Genomic DNA, 6,024 nt, shown 5'->3' with positions numbered 1-6,024 from the left:
GTCTGGGGCTCTCGCCTTGTGTCCTTGCTAGTTTGATGATGGTGATGTCTTTGTCTTGGGCATGCCTTGGCACAGAGGGCACACGCTATTCATCTTTTCAGCACTGTGTCTTTCACAGAGAAATCAGGGGAGCTTGGGGGTTTTGACTCAACTTGCATCTCTCCCACATCACCCCCTCCCACTTCCTCTCTGCTCTCACCCTGCTTTGCCCGTCTATCACACTATGCCTTACCACACTCTCTTTTCCCTTTTCTCATTACGACCTCTTCTCATCCAATTCCATTCTCCCATAATGTTGCTTTCTTGCTCCTGAGTTTCTCTTTATTTACCTGTCTGTCTCCCTTGTTGCTTCTTGTACCCGTATTGTTCTCTTAGTCTCCAGATGACATTTGAGGATTCATCATTGTCTGATAAACAAAGTGAACTGGATAAAAAAAAAAAAGTCTCTATTAGTGTCTTTCCATGTGTCCTTTGTAAGTGCGTGTGTGCACAAGGTAAAATCAGAAAGATAAATGGGGCCAGTGAGAAATCAATATTACCATGGCCATGACTATATGGCCAAGCCAAGATTGAACACTGTGATCATTAACCAGCCATAAATACCATGGTATTATATTTCTTTTTTTTTCTTTTGCATTTTATTTCATTTTAGATCAGAATCAGATTCATCAAGAGGTGTAGGTAGGGCTGCGCACTGGACAACAGGGACTAATTTCGGATCAAAACCAAAGTGAAACTGAAGATTATTAAAGTCCAATGTAGAAGCTCAGACAGTGACAAAAGTCTAAACATTTGTAAATTTTATTTTCTTTGGACCTTTATTCCTCCTCATACTGCCTTTCTGACATGGACAGAAAATGATTTGTCATTGGATCATGAAGGTTATTGTTATTTTTTTCCTCTGTCCTTCCAGCCAGCAGAGTATGTGTGCTTTTCATTTCCCCCATGAAAATAAAGTTAGGCCCAAGCTGCACTGGGGGCTATATCTATTTTTAACCCTAGTTATGCAGAAGCGTCTTGTGAGAGGAGGCGAGCACAGGAAGGGAGAAGACGATACAGTGAGACAGTATGGTAAGACGAGACTTCTGAGAAATATGAACTCATTGAAAAGCATTCGCCATACGTACAGTATCATGACAATGTCATTATCTAAAATAGATGTTTCTCTTTCAGCTAGCAGCAACAGCAACAGTGTGCTTTTAATGAAGATAAATTCCGTGTCCGACTGACATAAACCTACAGTATATATTTTATATGTTAAAAACAGTGATACTGAATGAGGCTATATGCCAAACTTGTTTTCTCACTGAGAATAACAGAAAAATTCGAATGAAAGACAAAATCTGATAACATATTTGCATGTCATATATAAATGAAAGCACAGCAGTGCTCTCAACGCTGTATACCCGTGCAGAGGCTACTTAGATGAATGATCCTCTGGTGCGGCACAAGAACCATTAAGTACTTTGAGCAAAGGATAAATGATAAAGCGAGGTGGTGCTCAGAAGACTCTTGGCTTTTATTGCTGAGTGGCCTCCTTTGCATTTTCTGCTCGTTGTGCTCACAGCTCAAGAATCTCTCGTCAGTCATTTTCTTGCAGCGAGGCCTTGATTTCACACGTGAGACAAAACTCAGTAACCTGAACAATGTGCTGTTTGCACTTCATGGTCACGCTTGTAAATATGTCTGTCAATATTTGCATGAGGCAACGTTTCTGCTAAGTTTGTTGGCAAAAGCTGCTGATGTGTAAGAACAAAAGACTTTAACAGCAAAATATCTGAAAAAAACTCTTCCTTGGAACATTTTCAAAGAACTGAGTTATGAGCATTACATTCAACCATCCTGTGTAATCTGGGCTTGGAGCCAGCAGGGCTTTCCTCGCGGAGGAGTAGGTGATGGATCATGCTTTGTCTGGCTTGGAACCTCCCTTTTTGTTTTTACAGCCACAGTGGACCTTTTGGGGTGCAACTAAATTTGGCTAACTTTGAGTGTAAGGAACACAAACTTTGATGCACAGAGTGGTGGCCACCCTGGAAAAGATGAGAGAGCATATTGATAGGACATTGAAAACAGCATTAAGTATTAAAAAGATGCTGTGCCTGTGCCTACATATCTTGGAGCTGATGGTGGTAGTTGGGGCAGCCCAGTGACACTGAAGCCAGTGGGCGGGAATGCCTTCTGTTACTTTTTACTTCCAGGTCACCTAGCATCACACAAACTCAAGCTCCCTTGCCATGTCCAGTACTGATAATGGGTTTACTTGAGTCTAAAACAACATCAGTAACAGGTTACACATGCATGCATCTTCATGACTAACACAAAATAACAAATTCCAGATTTTGTTACACAAATCAAATCACAAATTATTCAAACTAAGCTGGACTTGTTTTCCACAAGCCAACAGCCTAGCATTAATTGATGCCCATTGTAGTGTTGTAAATGGGTTGCTAATTCATGCACCCACTGAATCAGTCCTGACTCATTTTACCCTGACAAGTTAATAATGAACATACCAAAGACTGTGAAGTAAAGGTAGATTTGGGTGTGCTCCAGCAGAGCCACACTGTTCAAATGTAACACTGTTGTTCTCTAAAATTATGCTTTGGACACATTTGTTAATCAAATTGTGCCATTTACTTTGCACATGCCATCTCATTTTGTTCATTTCCTCTTCTTTGTTCTCTGTGTTTTTGCACACACACACACACACACATACTGGTTGCACGTATGCACGCACAGGCACACATATCGCGGTCTCTATTGTATCCCTTATTTGTTTCTAATGTTATTTTCAAGTGACTTGTGTGCTTTCCTGTAGTTTCCTCTGTTCCCTGCCTTTTTGTTTCAGTTACTGCCTGTCTTATTATCAAGACTTGCTTCCCCCTGTTTCTAGGCAGGATTGAAACCAGTTTAGACATTAGTGAGGTCCACCTTTTTTTTCTTTAATTTTTCTTTTTTCTTTAATACAGCACCTGCACTCCAAGTAGAAGCCATAATATTTTAGAATTCCCAGTCTTTTTAGGCAAAAACCACCCAGAGCCACATACTGATTATCTGTTTTTGCTTCCTTTTCTTCATGTGACTGTGTGCCGTGCTCTCGCTAATGTCACCTGTGTCCAGTCAGAACAGCATGCACATAGTTTTGCCTCTTTGCTCATCTGTTTACCTTCTGTTTGACCTCCTTGTACTTCTTCTGTTTTTCAAAAAGGATTAGAATGATCTTGGAAGTTTGTATCAGCTTTCATTAAGCTCACTTGTAGTTAGATTTGTCTGTGATGTATCTATTCAGCTCTTCTCTCCCATGAATCATAACACAATCAGCTTCTCTTCTTTTATCGTGTTTGAAATCTTCTCCGGGTGTTTTTCATCAAATGTGCCTTTTCTTCTGCTACTGCTGTTTGAAGTTTTGAGAAAACCTAACACAGACAAGGAGACTCAGTTAATGTAGAATCATTCCCTTACCAAACCTTTACAAAATAAAACATGTACACAATGTAGTGTTTACACAGTTATAGTTCTTTACTCTTTATCCACGCACTGTGCGCAAATGTTTTATGAGCTGTAAGTGAACCGATTTAGCTGTAACTTTTGCTATTTCTTTCTTTCTTTTACGTGGTCAAGAAATGCAGTCAAAGCAGTTTTTATATTCACAGGTTGACTGTGAAATGGTGAAATTCCATTTGCTTGGAATAGCAAATGGTTGTTGCCTATTCCAATTTAAAAATGAATAGTCATTTTTAATCAACTTGGAGGCTGCTTAAATTACCTCCAGTTCAAGTCAAGAATTCAGCCACATCTCTAGAAACAGCTAGTAAAATCCAACAGGGTGAGCAACATGGGCGCTCAGTCAGCCAGGCAGGCTTTAAATGAAATCTCCAGTTTTTCCCAGTAAAATAGAGTTATTTTGTGATGATTTTCTGGATCACAGTCTCCTAAAACCTGGTGCTTTACACAGCAACCGTGATCTGCAACAGTAGCACTGAAACTAGTGAAAGAAATTGTAGCAAAAACTAATTATACAGCTAAGCTTTGTAAAATTAAAATGTTGGCAAGCTTAGCTGAATGAGCATTATATCATGCTGCAGCGCAGGAAGCAAAGGAGGCCAAGCTTTTTCTGCATGATAAATCACTGTTTTTGATTACTTGCTCTTATGATTTGCTTGTATGGACATACTTGTCAAACAGAAGTACAACATGAGGACTTATATATTGACTTGTATTGATATAGTAGCAGCTCTACCAAAAGATAATACTTTATCTGTCCCAAATCCAAATAAATATATATAAAATATATTCTTATTTATGCTCTTTTATGGGAATTTTATGAAATTCTCAGTTGGTGAAAAAAAAAACAAACAACCCCACTACAGCTGCAAGGATTGCATTTTAATTTAGCAGATCATAGTGCAACAGAAACAACAGTCTGGATAATAAATCTGAGAAATGTTAACTATTTGATGGAGTATGTGCGTGTGCAAAGGCAAGACTAAGAAAAATAAAGCTGGTCCAAAATAAATACTTCAAATACAACATGACTACCTTTTAAAATGTGACTAAATTGTGAGCCATACGCATAGGTGCTTTAAGTGGTGACTGGATTAGCTGTGAAGAAATCCTGACTCAGTGTCTGGAGAAGCTTTTTTAAAACGTACTTCATCACTGAACAGTCTGGCTGTGCCCTGCACGGGCAGCTCCCAGGTGTGGTTTTGTGTATCTGTTTTAATGAATGGGAAGCTGTGCACTGCTGTTCAGACCATCCGGTGAATAAATGAAAAAAATCTTTATAGTGGCAAAAACCAGGGAAACAGGGACCTCTGTGTCTCTTCTCTCATGTAGGGCCTATCAGTTTTCTCACTGGGTACAATCTTCACCCTGCGGGAGGAAAGCCGCTCTTACAGAATCATCCAAGGAAGGAGGCTTACGTAACAAGTCGTATAATGTCAATTAAAAGACCCATTTAAAAAGGAGCATGAATGGCATGAAGGAAAAAAAGAGCATCAGCGAGATATAAATAACAGAAGATCCATCAGAAAAGTCTTAAGAATGACGACATTTATTAGATTTCGTGCATGTTTTCACACTCAACTGTAGTAAGCTATTAAAACAATGCCCTTTCTGTTTGCACTGCATCAGATCTTTATTTTAACTCATTCAAATGAGACCTTTGATGAAAGTAAGCTCTTGATGTTCATTCAGAGGTTGCAGGGCCTGTAAAAAAAAAAATCAAAGAAAATGTTCAGCACGCAACAGCAGCTCTGCTCTGGTAAAATACCGACCTATTTTTCCATGAATTATTTCTTATTGCGGTTCACTCCCACGACCACGGAGCGTCTGCACGAGAACGAGCCAACACTGTCGGGAGCGCGCAGCAGTCATGCCTCATCCGTCGCTCGCCTCGTCAGTGTTGGAAAACAGAAGAAGAATTTTGCCTTTCAGCTAAAATAAACCGTTTTACTTTAGTTCTCGTGCTATCGCTCGACCGCCCGCTTCGTGGAAAAGAAAGTGACATATTTTGCCAAACTACTCGATAATTTATCTCCCCCCCCTCCACAGTCAGCGAGACAAAAGAGGGCAATAAGATAAAAGAGGAGTGCAGCTGTGGTGATGTGCCGTTTCGGGTTCTCATCCTTCATTTCGCAGGTCATTCCTCTAACCTGATGCTGTTGATACTCCCGACGCTGTTCAGTTCAGGGATGGAAATGCTTTGGAAGCCACTTCAACGGACCTGAAGCCATGACCGACAGAGTCTTCATCCCCCGGAAACAACGAGCAGTCAGGAGCCTCAACATTTCGTGAAAGGTAAGCCAAGACCCGCACAGCTGGTTATAATTACGTCAGACTCGCCGGTGATTAGCTTAGGTGTACAAAAACAAACAAAAACAAAGAGAACAACAGAGCTCCATCCAAACAGGTGGTGTCCTGCAGCAGGAACAGGTGATACTAAAAAGTGTATTTCTGGATTTATGAATCGAAACGTGACATTCCTGTGGACCCGCAGTACAGAACTGACCTATAGATCGAGGA

General features: G+C 40.3%; 1 long non-coding RNA gene across 1 annotated transcript; it reads right to left on the bottom strand.

Annotated features, from left to right (window-relative positions):
• Positions 1-5,037: 5,037 nt before the first annotated feature.
• Positions 5,038-5,799, bottom strand: LOC309696507. Its single transcript, XR_014273523.1, has 2 exons — positions 5,655-5,799; positions 5,038-5,208 (listed from the first exon to the last, which is right to left on the bottom strand). It is a non-coding gene; the product is annotated as an uncharacterized lncRNA (long non-coding RNA).
• Positions 5,800-6,024: the final 225 nt, after the last annotated feature.

The sequence above is a fragment of the Aulonocara stuartgranti genome (genome assembly GCF_965226115.1).
Source record: "Aulonocara stuartgranti genome assembly, chromosome: 20".
Classification (NCBI taxonomy): Eukaryota; Metazoa; Chordata; class Actinopteri; order Cichliformes; family Cichlidae; genus Aulonocara; species Aulonocara stuartgranti.
This window is presented reverse-complemented; position numbering and strand designations above follow the sequence as displayed.